Raw genomic sequence first — 17361 nt, forward strand, 5'->3', positions numbered from 1 at the left:
ATATTGCTATTACCTCGTCTTTTAAAATCACATTGCCGGAAGTATTTCAGACGCTATTTTGAAGTCGGATTTTACGGCAACAATCTTGTTTTTAAACTACCTCCAGTTATAGCGCTGGACGTATTTGGAATTTCGAACGCTTTTTAGCTTCAGTAAACCTTTGGATAATTCGCGGGTCGAATATCCCTATGAATGAATAAGGAGGATACAGACCCCTTATGACGTACTGATTTAAGCATTTTTCCCTCGAGAATTATTGGGAAACAGATATACTCATACCCTGATGAAGGCGGTCATACCTTGTTCATACCGCCGAAACGCGTTGATGCCCAAGGAGTGAATGTGGATTACATATTTAAGGAAAATTCATAACAGTGTTTGAATTTAGTCCTTTCCCCTTAGCTCCTTTTTTAATTGGAATGTTTTTAATTTTTTATTGTTACGTCCTGTATGTGTTTCCCAATTTTTAATTAACATGATTTATGTCAATAAACTGTATTAATGTTTTGATCCTATTACAGTGTTTTCACATGTTTGAATTTTCATTTTTCATTGCTTCTTTGTTATGTTTATGTTTTAGTGAGGTCATTTATTGTAAGTACTGTGGTATTTATGTTTATCTGCCCAAAGGGAATTGACTTTTTCTGACTTGTGTCTATTGTGGTACCCTATCCCTTTGGCTTAGGGGTCCCTCTCTCTTTTATTAGACACTTTACTTTTAAACATATTCATCTAAAGTGCAGCATGCCACCATTACTACAAAAATAAATACACTTTTTTTTGGCCTACAACTTATTGACTTTTGTTGCAATTAGTGTTGCACTATTTAGCAATGCCAAAAGCTCAAACTTAATTACTGGGAGACCTATTGCATTGCAAATGCTTGTTCTATCAGTAGTGTACAGAGCCCCCAGATATCCGGAGCAATCTATTTGGTAACGATGGAGAGCATATGATGGGTCGTCCGGGAGGTGATATAGCCAGTGATTAACGGTCACCAATTGCGCCGCCCAGTTGTAACGCTGTAGGTCAGGTACTGCTATGCCTCCTCGTACCAGCATTTTGTCAAGTTCTTCAGTGCGATCCTGGAGGCCTTCCCATCACAAAGCAGCGTACGAATCTCACCTTTAACTGCTCTAAAATATGAGTCTGGGACTCTGTGTGAACAGTTATGCAGTATGTAAAGAAAAAGAGGGAGGGACAGCATTTTAAAAAGTGCAGCCCACCCCAACAGTGTTGAAGGCAGAGACCTCCAATGCTTCACATCAGCTCTTAACCTAGCCAAAGGGGGGGCCAGATTGGAGCTGTAAAAACAAGCTGGGTCTGATGTGACAAAGATCCCCAGATACCGAAACCCCTCTGTCGCCACCGCTATAGTGCAGTCTGCGGGAAGATGGGGAACTTGGCCCCTCAACCTAAACAATACAGACTTGTGCCAGTTGATCGCATACCCCGAATATTTGCCAAAATTCATGAATATGCCAAGCCCTACCCTGATCGATTTGTACGGGGAGGCTAGATATAACAGTATGTCGTCCGCATGCAAGGATATACGATCCTCCACTTCGGCTGCCCAGCGCATCCCTCGCACCATCACGTTCCGGCGCACCCAGGCCGCAAGAGGCTCCAGCAGGAGAGAGAATATCAACGGGGAGAGTGGGCATCCCTGCCTAGTACCTCTTCGTAACTCGAATGTCCGGGATATATAGCTGTTAACCCTCACCTGTCCCAACACATATGTATATAGAAGCTTCACCCAGGCTATGAATTTAGGGCCTAGTCTCACCTTTTCTAGGACCTCGAACAGATACGGTCATTCAATGGAGTTGAATGCCATTGAGGCGTCAATAGATAGCACCGCCGCATCCTCCTCACTATATATTTCCTACGAGCCTTCACATTGTGCGGACGCCGTATATTAAGGGCAGTATTCCTACCTGGCATAAATCCAGATTGGTCCGGGTGGACCAGTGATGTAATGACTGTCACCAACCCATTCGCCAGGACTTTTGCTAACACCTTTGCATCCACATTATTTAGCGAGATTGGCATATAGGAGCCACAATTATCTTCTGGTTTACCCTGCTTGTGGATGACCACAATGGTGGCCAGTCGCTGATCCACTGGTAGCCTACCCACTTCCATGCTCTCTTCATACATGGCTCTTAAGTGTGGCACAGACAGAGAGGCGGTGGCTTTCAAAAACTTTACTGGAATGCCGTTAGGCCCCATCGCCTTTCCAGACTTAATCTGCCCCAAGGCCTTGCTTATTTCTTTGTTCGGAAGGTCTACCTCCAGCGTCTCCCGTTCTACATCTGATAGGCCCGGAACGTTACTGTCTTGGAGGAGCTGACGGGAATCTTCAGCCGTGTAGTGTGTAGAGGGGGAGTACATCTTTTCGAAGTGATCAGCGAATTCCTCCGCTATTTCTTGTGGATGTGTCACTGTTTCACCCCCTGGTGTCGTCAGTTTGTGTACACATCTGGATACCTGCTCTCGTCTTTCTAACCACGCCAGTGTCCTACCAGCCCTATCCCCTAGTTCATAAAGTCTGTGCTGAGTAGCACAGTACCTAGCCACCATATGCTCCCTATTTTTTATCCTGTATTCATCTTGCTTCATTAAGAGTCTATGACTCGTGTCTGGTGAGGGATCTTGTGAATGTTCCCGCTCCAGTTCAAGGTGGTCAGACTCCACATGGACCAGGTGTTCACGCTTTATGGCGATATATCCATCTTCAATGACAGAGCGTGCCCCTTCAGAACCACCTTGTATGCTTCCCAAAATATTTGTGCGGAGTCGACCAAGCCCACGTTTTCAGTAAAATAGTTCTCTGATTGCGTGCAGAGTTGCTCCCTAATATCCGGTATGTGTAAAAGCCATGGGTTAAGAACAATGGGGGTGCGATCCTGTCGTTCCCAGTGTGTATGTTCCATCCAGACTGGGGGGACAGGTGTGTAGGGAAATAATCAATACGCGATAAACTGTGGTGGACAATAGAGAAATAAGTGCATAATTTCCCATTTGGTTGAAGCGCACGACCTACATCTGTCAAACCCAATGCCTTTGCGAAATCAGCCATAAGGTCGTTAGATTTCACTCTAGACTTCAGTGGGTGGCGATCAATAGTGTCATCTAATGTCATTTTGTAGTCTCCCCCCATGATTAGTGTGCCCTCCTGGAGTCCCGTCAGCCTACTTCCTAGGTCCTCCAGTGCCATCTTACCCAGAGTGGGCAGTAAATACAGTGTATGTTGATGTCACTTCCATCCCACTGGGCCTCTGCCCCTGCGAATCGGCCCCCTGAGTCTGCCCATGTCTTATGAACAATAAGAGGCGTACTTTTCTTTACCAATATGGTCGCCCCCCTCAAGCCCGTGGTGTAATCAGCATGCACTAGGAGGTTTTACCCCCACCTAGTGAGGGCCTTGGATTTCTGGCCCATGAGATGCGTTTCTTGCAGCAAGACCACATCAGGTGATTGTCTTTTTAGGTACTGTTGCACTATTCCTCTTTTAATCTTATCGCCAACACCATTGACATTCCAGATCAGCACAGAAAGTGTTCAGTCCCTATCCCCCCCCCCATAGCTATGCGTTATACAATTTCCAAGTATTCGGATTATCGTAAACGGAGAAAAAACATTTACCTGCCACTCAACATTTGCCGTCCAGTGTTCAATATGGCTATTTTACGCTTTAAAATCACAGTATCACAGTACCTACCAATAAAACAATCAACAAAGAAACATCCCCAAATTCCGGACCCTCTGGTTCCCTCCCCCTCCCTGCCCCCCTGCCCGTGGATTTAGAACTACCCACTCCCAAACATGACAGAGTGCCTCTCTACCCCCTGAAATGCTGAAAATGCACGCCCGGGGCTCCGATGTGTCTGTGATGGGTTCCGGTTACAGAAGCAGCGCGCTGCCAGGCGAGTTAGCGCTCTAGCTCTCTGAATAGGAAGTGCTTCTGGACACCGAGAGCACTTCCAGGTGGCCCGCATATAGCAGCGGTACACTGACCCGTCGGCGCCTCTAGTACAGCTTTCTTTGCCGGTGCTGCTGTACTGCTCCCTGTTTCCAGTTACCTCCGGACCAGTGAGACGATCCGATCTCTGCCACAGGAGCACCTTGCTCGCCTGAGACCCGCCGCATCATGCTGGGACCAGCGTGGATGCGACTTGTTGTTCGTGGCGCAGGAGCGCCTCACCCCTGCATACCGTGTCACGCTGGGACAGCGTGGACACGGATAATCTCTTTTGTTGTTGTTGGCGCAGGAGCGCTTTACCCCTGCATACCGTGTCACGCTGGGACAGCGTGGACACGGCTGATCTCTTGTTGTTTGTGGCGCAGGAGCGCCTTACCCCTGCATACCGTGTCATGCTGGGACAGCGTGGACACGGCGGATCTCTTTTGTTGTTCGTGGCGCAGAAGCGCATTTCTTTGGTGTACCTCTACACATCACTCACAGGGAAGCGTGGTGGTGATTCACCCATTTCCTTCCCGCTGTCAGGAATAGCGCAGAAGCGCCTTATGGTCCAGAACAGCGACACGCACAGGCAAGCATGATTGCGTTCTGTCTACTGTTTACTTTACCCTTGGAAGTACTGGCATCTACCTTGAGGGAGCCATCCCTACCAAGTCGTCCTCGGCTAACCCTGGAAGGCCTTCTATCAGGAACAGCAGCTACTATTCAGGTGACTGTAGTTCTTGTGTTCAATCAGTTGTCTTTCATGATTGGTGTGTGTGCATGACCTAGGGAGAAAGGGTGTTAATTGTTTGCTTATCACTATTTAGCTGGCGACTCCCAGAAAAGGTCCTATAAATGGTAGAACCACTCTCCGGTCTTCCTTGACGACATCCCTACCCTTTCTCCGACAGCTTCCCCTGGTCCCATCCTTGCCTAGGTCTGGACACTCTACATTGGATCAGGTAGGGAGGGGGACGGAGGAGGTTGCTCACGTCGTCCCTGCGAGATATCTCCACAAGTAAACAGGTGAGACTGGTGGGGTTCTGTCAGAACTAGAGGCCCACGCTTATTATCTCGCCTGGGCGTCATGAGCGACCCCGAAATTACACTACAGGACTTCGCAGCCATGTTGACCTGTATACAGGCGGATAACTTGAGTCTGCAACAGGACATTACAACCCTACAGGGACAGGTAGCAGCGGGGCAAACAGGGGCTTTGGGTCCAGACCTTGCCAGTAGACCCACACATGGAGGCATCTTGCGCCCTCCTACATTTACCTACGGGGGGCCAGTTCCTGACCCACATGGCCAGAACCCACCTATACAGGTGATTACCCCCACACCCAGTGCAGCTAGCACCCCCAGAACGTGTCTATGGTGATAGCACCAAATACAGCATTTTCCTGAACCAATGCCAGCTGCATTTCATGGCACAAGCTTCTGCCTTTCCCGATGACGCCTGCAAGATTACTTTTATCTTGTTGTACCTCGGAGGAGATGCCGCCCAGTGGTCCATAGCCTTGGTCGAAAATGATGACCCCATGCTCTATTGCCTCCCCGTCTTTAAGGAAACCCTCCGGCGTATGTTTGCCCGCCATACATTCGTGCAAGCCGCAGACAATGAGCTATTGAACCTGAAACAAGGCACCTCTAACCTGCTGCACTACATTACCACCTTCAACAGACTGGTCATTGAAGCCAGATGGCCAAAGTCCAAACAGGCGTACGTGTTTTATAGAGGGTTACTAGACAACCTCAAGGATCTTCTCTCGCAGCAACCAGACCCTCCCGATGACATCGGCTCTTTCATTGACCTGGTGGTGAGGCTGAATTTCAGACTACAGGAACAGAAAACCGAAAAAACGAAGGGTACCGAAGCCCGGTTCATGTCATTCAGAGAAAAACCCAGGAGCGAGCCAGGGAAGACCTTCGAAGCGCCTGAACCTATGCAGATCGGTGGCATCCGTGGTCCTCTAACCAGGGACGAAACAGAAAAGCGAAGGAAACAAAACCTATGCCTGTACTGCGGCAAGAGCGGGCATTTCGTCAAGGAATGCCTGGTGAAACCCGCCAAGACCCGAACCAACAAACCCTACGCTCTTTCCGTAACCTGCCAAGAAGAAGCGGGAAACGACAAAACCCAGTAGACAAAGGGGTTGGTCTACTGGGTTCTTCCTCCATGCGGGCCCCTCTCATGGACTCTCTTACCAACATCAGGCACTTGGGAATCACAGTATCCTTGCAGTCCTTGACGGAACAGACATGGACGGTCACAGCTCTCATCGACTCAGGCGCCACAGGAAATTTCATAGACATCTGTTACATGGAAGGACTGGGCATTCTGTCCATAACCAAGAACAAACCCGAAAGCGTGAAAGCGGTGGACGGCACTGACCTAACCTCTGGACTGATACGATACCAAACAGAAGTCCTACATATGATATGCATGAATGGGCACACCAAACCTATCACCTTCGCCGTGATAGATGCTCCGCAGTTCAAACTTATCCTAGGGCTTCCTTGGCTAGTAGCACACAACACCCGCATCGATTGAAAAACCCAGATCATGACCCTAGCTTCTGACCACTGCACCACTAACTGCTATCCACAGGAAGACGTATCAGGGGGTCTTGCGATACAAGCCTCTTCAGTACCTTTGATAGGGATGGGAGTAGTCGCTCTGGAAGACATACCAGAGGCATATGCAGACCTGGCCTCAGTATTCGACAAGAAGAGGGCTACCAAACTGCCACCGCATCGCCAATTCGATTGCAGGATAGACCTCATTCCTGGATCAACGCTCCCCTGCAGCCGGGTATACTCACTCACCGAAAAGGAAAACCACCACCTACGTGCCTATCTGGATGAGCACCTACTAAATGGGTTCATACGTCACTCTAAATCACCCGTCTCTTCCTCCCTCTTCTTTGTGGCAAAGAAATAGGGGGATTTAAGGACATGCATCGACTACAGAGCCATCAACACCATAACGATCAAGAACCGGTACCCTTTGCCGCTCATTTCCAACCTCTTGGACCAAGTAAAATACGCTGCCATAAACACCAAGCTGGATCTTCGAGGAACCTACCATCTCGTCAGAGTCTGCTAGGGCGATGAATGGAAGACCGCGTTCCGCACTAAATACGGTCTTTTCGAGTACCGAGTCATGCCCTTCAGACTCTGGAACGCTCCGGCAGGGTTCCAGTTCTTCATAGACGAAGTCTTGAGAGAATATCTCGATCGCTTTTGTGTTGTTCACATCGACGACATTCTGATCTTCTCCGATACCATTCCAGAACACATAACTCATGTTCGCGCTGTGTCACAACAACTTCAGCTACACGGCCTCTAGGTAAAACTAGAGAAGAGTGTTTTCCACACCACCACGGTCGAGTTCCTGGGACACATACTCACCCCGGAGGGGGTCAGAATGGACACCAGAAAAGTAGAGGCTGTCCTTCAATGGCCATCGCCCTGTTCCGTCAAACAGGTCCAGAGATTCCTAGGGTTCGCCAATTATTATAGGCGTTTCATCACCGGCTTCTCAAACATAGTCACGCCCATCACCAGCTTACTACGTACAGGGGTGAAGTTCTCCTGGAACCCAGAAGCAGAAGAGAAAATTCCTGGAACTGAAAAGAAGGCTTTCTAGTGCCCCTGTTCTACGACATCCTGATCCTGAACAACCCTTCATCGTGGAAGCAGACGCATCGCTAAACGCCCTAGGAGGGGTATTGTCACAACGGAACACCGACACAGGCCTGTTACACCCTGTGGCTTTTTATTTCCGCAAATTGCTACCAGCGGAACGCAATTACAACGTGTCAGACCGGGAATTACTGGCCGTCAAGGCCGCCTTCGAGGAATGGCGTCATTACCTCAAGGATGCACAACACCCAGTAACCATATACACCGACCATAGAAACCTGCAGTTCCTCCGTTCTGTCAGAGCCCTCACCGCCAAACAATTAAGATGGACTCTGTTTTTTAATGAATACCAGTTCCAGATCACTTATCGTCCGGGGAAGGAAAACGCCAAGGCAGACGCCTTGCCCAGACTGGATGACACTGATGAAAGCATAACCATGACCGAACCCACACTGATGCTTCCTGAACATCACTTTCAAGGAGTTGTCCTCTCCTCTTCCTTCTTCGACCAGTTGCAAGATGACCTAAAACTAAAGGAAACCACGGACTGGCTCGAGAACACAAAAGGGGTCACAGCACGGAATGGGTTTCTGTTCAAGGGAGACCGGTATTACCTCCCCATGGAGGAACATCAAAAACAAGCATTGTACCTCTGCCATGATCATCACCTATCCAGGGTTCCACAAAACCTTTGAACTCCTACGCAGACACTTCTGGTGGCCTTCTATGGATGAGACAGTCCAGTCATATATAGCTCGCTGTACTGTCTGCACACAAGGAAAGGTCCATTCCAGTCCGTTGTTAGGGCTCTTGCACCCCATTCCTGTTCCCCCTTACCCCTGGCATACAGTGTCCATGGATTTCGTGGTGGAGCTACCCAAAACCAAAACCGGATTTACCACCATCCTTACCATTGTAGATCACTTGACGAAAATGGCACATTTCGTCCCCTTGAAAAAACTACCATCAGCACCCGAACTAGCCCTGATCTTCGCAGACAACGTGATCCGTTTACATGGGGCGCCTTCTGTTCTCATCACGGATAGGGGTTCCCAATTCATTTACAGATTCTGGGGAGAGACCTGTAGAAACATCGGCATGGAAACCCGTCTATCAACAGCTTACCACCCACAAACCGACGGGCAAGCAGAACAAACAAACCAAACCCTGGAACAATACCTCCGTAGTTTGCTGTTATCCATAGAACACGAATGGTCGGAGGTCCTCTGGATGGTAGAGTACGCTTACAACAACAGCAAACATGAGTCCATCGGCATGTCCCACTTTTTCTGTCTACAAGGGGGACATCCCCGATCCGAACCATGGGAATCACCTTTATCCTGTCCTCTACCCACGGTACAAGGGTACCATGCCCTACTGGAAGACTTGTGGCAAAAGGCTAGGTTTGAGCTCGCAAAAGCCATGGAGAACTACAAACACCACGCTGATGCACACAGGCTACAGGAACCAGATTACAAGAAAGGGGACGATGTATGGGTGTAAATAAAAAACCTCAGCGTTCATGTACCCAAAAAGCTGCTTCCTAGATACGTCAGTCCTTTTCCCATAGAGAAAACCATCAGTCGGGTGAGACTAACACTACCCCAACACATGAAGGTCCACCCAGTGTTCCATGGTTCCCTCTTACGTCCTGCCCATCCTGAGACACATGTTGCCACTCCTCCGCCCCCTATCCTCAAGGACGACCACGATGAATATGAGGTGAGGGCAATCCTTGATTCCCGTAGAACCAGAGGGCACTCTATTATTTGGTGGACTGGAAGGGGTATGGCCCGGAGGAGCGGTCCTGGGAGCCCCTGTCCCAAGTGCGTCATGCACCTCTGTTAGTTCGTGCCTTTCATACACGTCACCCGTGTAAGCCCCGCCCGGCAACTCCCATTTAGGTGGGGGTCTCTTCTTGGTGGGGGGTGCTGTCATGGTTCTGCCCAGGGCTCCGATGTGTCTGTGATGGGTTCCGGTTACAGAAGCAGCGCGCTGCCAGGTGAGTTAGCGCTCTAGCTCTCTGAACAGGAAGTGCTTCTGGACACCAAGAGCACTTCTGGGTGGCCCGCATATAGCAGCGATACACTGACCCGTCGGCGCCTCTAGTACAGCCTTCTTTGCCGGTGCTGCTGTACTGCTCCCTGTTTCCAGTTACCTCCGGACCAGTGAGACACTCCGATCTCCGCCACAGGAGCACCTTGCTCGCCTGAGAGCCGCCGCTTCACGCTGGGACCAGCGTGGACGTGACTTGTTTTTTTTTTTTTTTTGTCTTTGGAGAACCTTTATTATTACTTCAAGCAGTTACGGGTATGGGCCTACAACCACCCCAGCCGGCCGCTAATCAAAACAGAAGAACAGCAGAGCAATGTGGAAAGTAATAACAGTTCGAAAACCGGGGTCCTACAAATGTAAAGGACATGAGTCATATGCGAGCGCACAGGTCTGAGTTCAGGAGTATGAAGGTTCATTTTACAATAAGGAATAACTAAATAAGAGGTGTCATATGGTCATACATGATCCTACAATTACTAACATATATCAGGATATCCGCAAATAGTACAAATACAAGTGAAGTCTTGGGGGTAAGGTACGCAAGTCAGGATAAATGTAAGCACAAACCCGGTCAGTAGCAAAGCTGAACCCCACCCCTCAAAACGAAACATATTGCAGGAGGCATGAAGAACGACGACACTAAAAATGGAAAGAAGACTAAAGGGCCATAGAAACAAATAACGAACAATTTGACAAACCCCACCCCCTACCCCCCACCCTGCACCCCTGCAGAAGGCCACGGCCTACCTCCCCCCCCCCAGCAGCGTGCCTGTCGCCCTAATGGAGACCCAAAATATAGAAAAGAAAGAGAAAGATGAAGAAAAAGAAAAGTGGAGGAGGGCCCTCGATCTTGCCACCCGGCCCCACCTCTCACCCCTGCGCCCAGGAGACATCCTATAAGCATGATCAGAATATCCATGGAGAACATCAATCACCGACCACACCAACAACATAATCCCGGCCGAATGTCCCCCAAGCACCGCAGTCAAACAATAAGTCCAGTAGACTTTGGACGGTATTATCCCTGGCCATGTCTATCAATGGACCCAACATACGTCCACTTATCAATCGGTATCCAGAGCGGCGTGGAGGGTCCAAGTGAGCCGGATGGGCCAGGCCGAGGTGTCGCTTCATAGGACTTCAGCAACCCAAACCCATCCGAACATGTATGGCGGAAATCCGTTTGTGTCGATATTGACCCGGAAGACATCTCCAAGTCCGAACACAGTCTCACCATCCTAGGAGGGAGAGTCACACATTCCGGCAGGCGCCGAGTCGTCGCCGGGGCAGCCCAAAAAGTAAATCGGCGTTGTTTTCCCAGCCGCCAATTAAACACGTGCCCCGAAGAGACACTCTCATGTACAACAGAGCTATCCAGGGCGATCACATGAGCCGGGTCTTTCAGCGGCTCCAGGAACCTGGGTGTAGCTGGAGCACCCTCCACTGACCCAGTGGCAGGCACGTCGGCATTCCGTTGAGATCGAACTGTGCCCGCATGGAACGGCGGGACAACAATGGCGGCCATCCTTCTTCCCAAGTCCCGGGCATTACAGATTAGGATCTCATGCAAGGTCGTTAGAGCAGCCAATATATCTTTGGACGAGGGCTCCTTCTCACGCCACCAGCCCCCCGATCTCATCTGCACGGCAACTGCTCGACCTAGATGTGGCCCACGGAGGATGGCGCCGGCCGCCATCTTAGCTGATCCGGCCTCGTCCTTCTTCACCTCACCTCAGGGATCGGGCCCCGAACCAGGGCGCAACAGGATTCACAGCCGGGACTTAGAAATGTAGGGCGTGCTCCCCGGAGAAGAGTCACCAAAGGGCTAAACAAAATCCCTGCCGCTCCCCGGGAGCCGCCCGCCGATTCCGGGGGCAATCCTTGAATATGCCCGGACACAGAACTGGGAAGGGGGGGCAAATATCGTGCACTCCCCTCAACCCTGTTTTGCCACGCAGCCTCACGGGGCACTCCGCTAGGTGGACTGGATCGTCACTGTCGCCATCGGCCCGACAATTCACCGGCGCCCTCCGGCCGACTCTTCACTCCACCAGTGGCCGCTGTTGTCGAAGTCGCGGCCGGCTGCACCCATCACTCGACACCCCGGTCCCACCACCGCGAGGGCCTCAGAACAGTCGGGGACATTTCTCCGGGTCTCCCGCTCGTAGAAGCCTCCGGAGCAGACGGTAAGTGAGAGTTCTCCTTAGCTCACTTAAATATGCCGTTACGGCTCAGGATAAGTGCCAGGATATATGTGCGGGGTGAAAGGGCTCACGGAGCCGAGCGTCTATGCAGCCATCTTGGTCGCTGGCTTGGCTCCTCCCCCGTGGACGCGACTTGTTGTTCGTGGCGCAGGAGCGCCTTACCCCTGCAAACCGTGTTATGCTGGGACAGCGTGGACACGGCTGATCTCTTTTGTTGTTGGTGTACTTCTACACGTCACGCACAGGGAAGCGTGGTCGTGATTCACCCATTTCCTTCCCGCTGTCAGGAATAGCGCAGGAGCGCCTTATGGTCTAGAAAAGCGACACGCACAGGGAAGCGTGATCGCGTTCTGTCTACTATTTACTTTACCCTTGGAAGTACTGGCATCTACCTTGAGGGAGTCATCCCTACCAAGTCGTCCTCGGCTAACCCTCTAAGGCCTTCTATCAGGAACAAGCAGCTACTATTCAGGTGACTGTAGTTCTTGTGTTCAATCAGTTGTCTTTCATGCTTATCACTATTTAGCTGGCGACTCCCAGAAAAGGTCCTATGAATGGTAGAACCACCCTCCGGTATTCCTTGAAGACATCCCTACCCTTCCTCCGACAGCTTCCCTTGGTCCCATCCTTGCCTAGGTCTGGACACTCTACATTGGATCAGGTAGGGAGGGGGACCGACGGGCAAGCAGAACGAACAAACCAAACCCTGGAACAATACCTCTGTAGTTTGCTGTTATCCATAGAACACGAATGGTCGGAGGTCCTCTGGATGGTAGAGTACGCTTACAACAACAGCAAACATGCGTCCATCGGCATGTCCCCCTTTTTCTGTCTACAAGGGGGACATCCCCGATCCGAACCATGGGAATCACCTTTATCCTGTCCTCTACCCACGGTACAAGAGTACCAGGCCCTACTAGAAGACTTGTGGCAAAAGGCTAGGTTCGAGCTCACAAAAGCCAAGGAGAACTACAAACACCACGCTGATGCATACAGGCTGCAGGAACCAGATTACAAGAAAGGGGACGATGTATGGGTGTCAATAAAAAACCTCAGCGTTCATGGACCCAAAAAGCTGCTTCCTAGATACGTCGGTCCTTTTCCCATAGAGAAAACCATCAGTCGGGTGGCAATGAGACTAACACTACCCCAACACATGAAGATCCACCCAGTGTTCCATGTTTCCCTCTTACGTCCTGCCCATCCTGAGACACATGTTGCTACTCCTCCGCCCCCTATCCTCAGGGACGACCACGATGAATATGAGGTGAGGGCAATCCTTAATTCCCGTAGAACCAGAGGGCGACTCTATTATTTGGTGGACTAGAAGGAGTATGGCCCGGAGGAGCGGTCCTGGGAGCCCCTGTCCCAAGTGCGTCATGCACCTCTGTTAGTTCGTGCCTTTCATACATGTCACCCGTGTAAGCCCCGCCCGTCAACTCCCGTTTAGGTGGGGGTCTCTTCTTGGTGGGGGGTGCTGTCATGGTTCTGCCCAGGGCTCCGATGTGTCTGTGATGGGTTCCGGTTACAGAAGCAGCGCGCTGCCAGGCGAGTTAGCGCTCCAGCTCTCTGAACAGGAAGTGCTTCTGGACACCAAGAGCACTTCTGGGTGGCCCGCATATAGCAGCGGTACACTGACCCGTCGGCGCCTCTAGTACAGCCTTCTTTGCCGGTGCTGCTGTACTGCTCCCTGTTTCCAGTTACCTCCGGACCAGTGAGACACTCCTATCTCCACCACAGGAGCACCTTGCTCGCCTGAGAGCCGCCGCTTCACGCTGGGACCAGCGTGGACGCGACTTGTTGTTCGTGGCGCAGGAGTGCCTTACCCCTGCATACCGAGTCACGCTGGGACAGCATGGACACGGCTGATCTCTTTTGTTGTTCGTGGCGCAGGAGCGCCTTACCCCTGCAAACCGTGTCATGCTGGGACAGCGTGGACACGGCTGATCTCTTTTGTTGTTGGTGTACTTTTACACGTCACGCACAGGGAAGCGTGGTCGTGATTCACCCATTTCCTTCCCGCTGTCAGGAATAGCGCAGGAGCGCCTTATGGTCCAGAAAAGCGACACGCACAGGGAAGCGTGATCACGTTCTGTCTACTATTTACTTTACCCTTGGAAGTACTGGCATCTACCTTGAGGGAGTCATCCCTACCAAGTCGTCCTCGGCTAACCCTGGAAGGCCTTCTATCAGGAACAAGCAGCTACTATTCAGGTGACTGTAGTTCTTGTGTTCAATCAGTTGTCTTTCATGCTTATCACTATTTAGCTGGCCACTCCCAGAAAAGGTCCTATGAATGGTAGAACCACCCTCCGGTCTTCCTTGACGACATCCCTACCCTTCCTCCGACAGCTTCCCTTGGTCCCATCCTTGCCTAGGTCTGGACACTCTACATTGGATCAGGTAGGGAGGGGGACGGAGGAGATTGCTCACGTTGTCCCTGCGAGATATCTCCACAAGTAAACAGGTGAGACTTGTGGGGTTCTGACAGTAAACCCATCAGTCTTGATCTGCTTACCAAAACTACAGCTTCAATGTCCTTGCACCGATAGGTAACATGGATCTTGTCTCCCCCTCCCAATACTTGCGCTTTCAGCAAAACGCTGGCTCTTCACTCTTGTCCTGGGGGTTATCAGGCCCTTTCCGCCATCTGGCCCTCTTCCGTGGTGCTGCTTCTATGCTGACCAGATCTGCCTGGGTGATCTCTTCTGCGACCACCCACGTTGTAAATGTAAAATTGATACTTGTATAGCGCACTACTCACCCGCAAGGGTCTCAAGGCACTTGTACGAATACTGCTGTGGAACCCATCCTGTCTTTCCCTGTGAGGCGTCCACTCCTGGGCACCCCCAAGGTGGAGGCCAGGCATCCTTAGCATTGTGGGGACCGTTGTGGAGATTAAGCAAGCTATTGCCCTGAGTTGCAGAGTGGGACTCCATGATTGGAATAGGCACCGAGGCGAGAATTATCAGGTCCGTGGAATTTTGAGCCCAAGACCCGCCGAGGCGGGGAATTGAACCCTGGTCCCGGGCTAGACCTCTGCATCAGGGTCTGAAGCTCTAACCATTCAGCGACACTTCTCCACGTTGTTCCTTCCTTCCATCCAGTCCCAGACTGCCTCCGGTGACTCAAAAACCATGATTTACCATCCGATTCCACTCTTAGCTTTGCTTGAAAAAGCATTGCATATGTCACCTTCTGGTCCCGCACTTCCCTCTTCACTGCCTGAAAGCTGCGACGTTGAGCCTGGACCTTGGCGGTAAAGTCAGGAAAGAAGGACTCCTCATAGTTTTCTATTTTCAATGGGGGATTAGATCTCGCAGATGGAGGATAGCATCTCTATCCCGATAGTTGAACACACGGGCTATGAGGGGCCTCGGGGGCGCTCCCGGTTTCGGCCTACCGCCTGGCACTCTATGGGCACTTTCAATCGAGAAATAGCTGGACAGAGTTTTAGGCATGAGGTGTTTAGTGATGAGGTCCTCTACATACAGGTCTGCTGCCTGTCCCTCAGCCCGTTTCGGAATACCTAAGATGCGGATATTATTACGGCCTGCCCGGTCTTCGTAGTCATCAAGTTGTTGTGCCATCGGCTCCTGTTTCTTTTGCAATTCGACCATCTGGGACTGAAGTTCAGACGTCTCTGTCTGTAGTGCTCCGGTGACTATCTTCAGCTCCTTGACTTTCTCATCCATCTTCCGGAAGTCAGCCCTAATAAGGGAAACTTCCACCGTAACTGAATCCAGCGAGGCACGCACCCCATTGATCGCTGCCATAACATCTTGTAGGGTTGGCTCTGTTCCTTACTTACAGGCAGCTGTCCCCCGTCTTTCTCCATCAATGGTGACTCACTTTTATCTCCTGCCTTGGACCATGCAAATTTGGCTAGTTGCTTCTGAGCGTTGGCCTTTGGACCTTTCCCTCCTGTCGCCACTTAGGCGAGTCGACAGCCAACATCACAGCTGAGAATCCGGAGCTGCATCTGGGGCCTTCCGCACACCGCCCCTGAGAGAAAAGAAATGTATGTGCGTCTCCCCTGTAGATGTATCCACTCCGTTCCGTCACCGGGCGTAGGATGTTTGGCAGAATTTCTCAACCGCACGTGTTTCTCCGACACCGTGATGTCACTCCAGTGTCAGCCCCAATCAAGCGGCACCTTCGCACTCTGTCCGGTTCCTCAGAATATGACGTTGTTCACTGGGCTCATTTCCCCACCACTTTACTGCAATGGGCCCCTCTGGTCTGGTATCCCCGTAGGTCCAGCCAGTAGTGCCAATCCCATGGGTCAAAACGTTGCCTGTTTTGGAGTTCCTGGGCTCATGAGGCCTTATTTTGCGTCCAATAGATAGAATTAGGAGAGCCCCTGCACCCAACATATGGGGTGCAGTCAGTGACCTTCCATGCCCCCCCCGACTGAGGACCGACTGTCCCTTGGGGTGCCACTTCGCCACCTAGACTGTACCTCGGAGCACTTGTCAGTTTCTCACCAGCACGCCCGCAGTCTTCCCACACTACCAGGCAAGTTTGAATGTCCGGCTACCTCCATCCGGTCACCTGTCCTAGGATAAATTCAGCTCTGCGCATTCAAATGAGGCCCAGCTGATCTCTCGGGCCCAGGCACAAATGAGGAGGCCTAACTCTTCTTTCCTCTGAGGATGCAGGGAAATGATTCCAGACGGATGCCTCTTCCAATTACTACATATGCGCCTATCGCTCGGCCGCTGCTCCCTTCCGTAAATGCAGGTCAACGCTGTGCGCCCCTCACCAGGTGCATAGGATGCTGCCACACCGTCTGTCTCTAGGCCTCCGGCACCGCCTTACGTCCGCTTTCCTCTTCTAGGCCACATAGCCGGGGCTTTGTCCAGTCCCGAAACGCCAATATATCCAAGCCCAGGGGCGCCAAGCCCCCTCCTTCACTCAGGCTCTGGCCCTCAATCGGGGCATCCCTGCGCGGGCGAGCCCCAGCGCCGGGTCCTCACGTCGCCTCCGCTCCCTTCGGCCTGCCCGCCAAGGCCTCTACTCTTCAGTCCCAGCCAGGTCTGTGGTGTTGACTGCAGCGCGCGGAGGCCACTAAGCCGGGGACTCGAGTAAATGAATCACTTAACGGGACTTCCCTCCTCCGTCAGCAATGCTGGGCGCGGGTGCACTCGGTCAATCACTGTATTCCACCGATCGTTCCTCTAGACATGAGGCACCTCAGGACTCCTTCTGGATTACCCTGCGGCCAGGCATCTTCACCAGCCGCTGCTTTCATCTCCACGCATCGGGAGCCTGCCATTGCCGCCATTACCACCACGATGGGGACGCACCAAAAAGGGTGGCCAGAGTCACCCCACAGATCGCTGCTTTCATAGAGTGTCCCGTAGGAGGTAAGGAATGAGACACTGCACTTTTCTTCTGTGGCCTGACGTGGATGGTAGCGGATATTTGCAGGATTGTTATCAGGGAAGCAGGCGCCCTCTTAGGCAGCAGCCATTCCCGTTGGCT

Source organism: Lissotriton vulgaris, chromosome 3_1, assembly GCF_964263255.1.
Source record: "Lissotriton vulgaris chromosome 3_1, aLisVul1.2, whole genome shotgun sequence".
In the NCBI taxonomy this organism is placed as follows: domain Eukaryota; kingdom Metazoa; phylum Chordata; class Amphibia; order Caudata; family Salamandridae; genus Lissotriton; species Lissotriton vulgaris.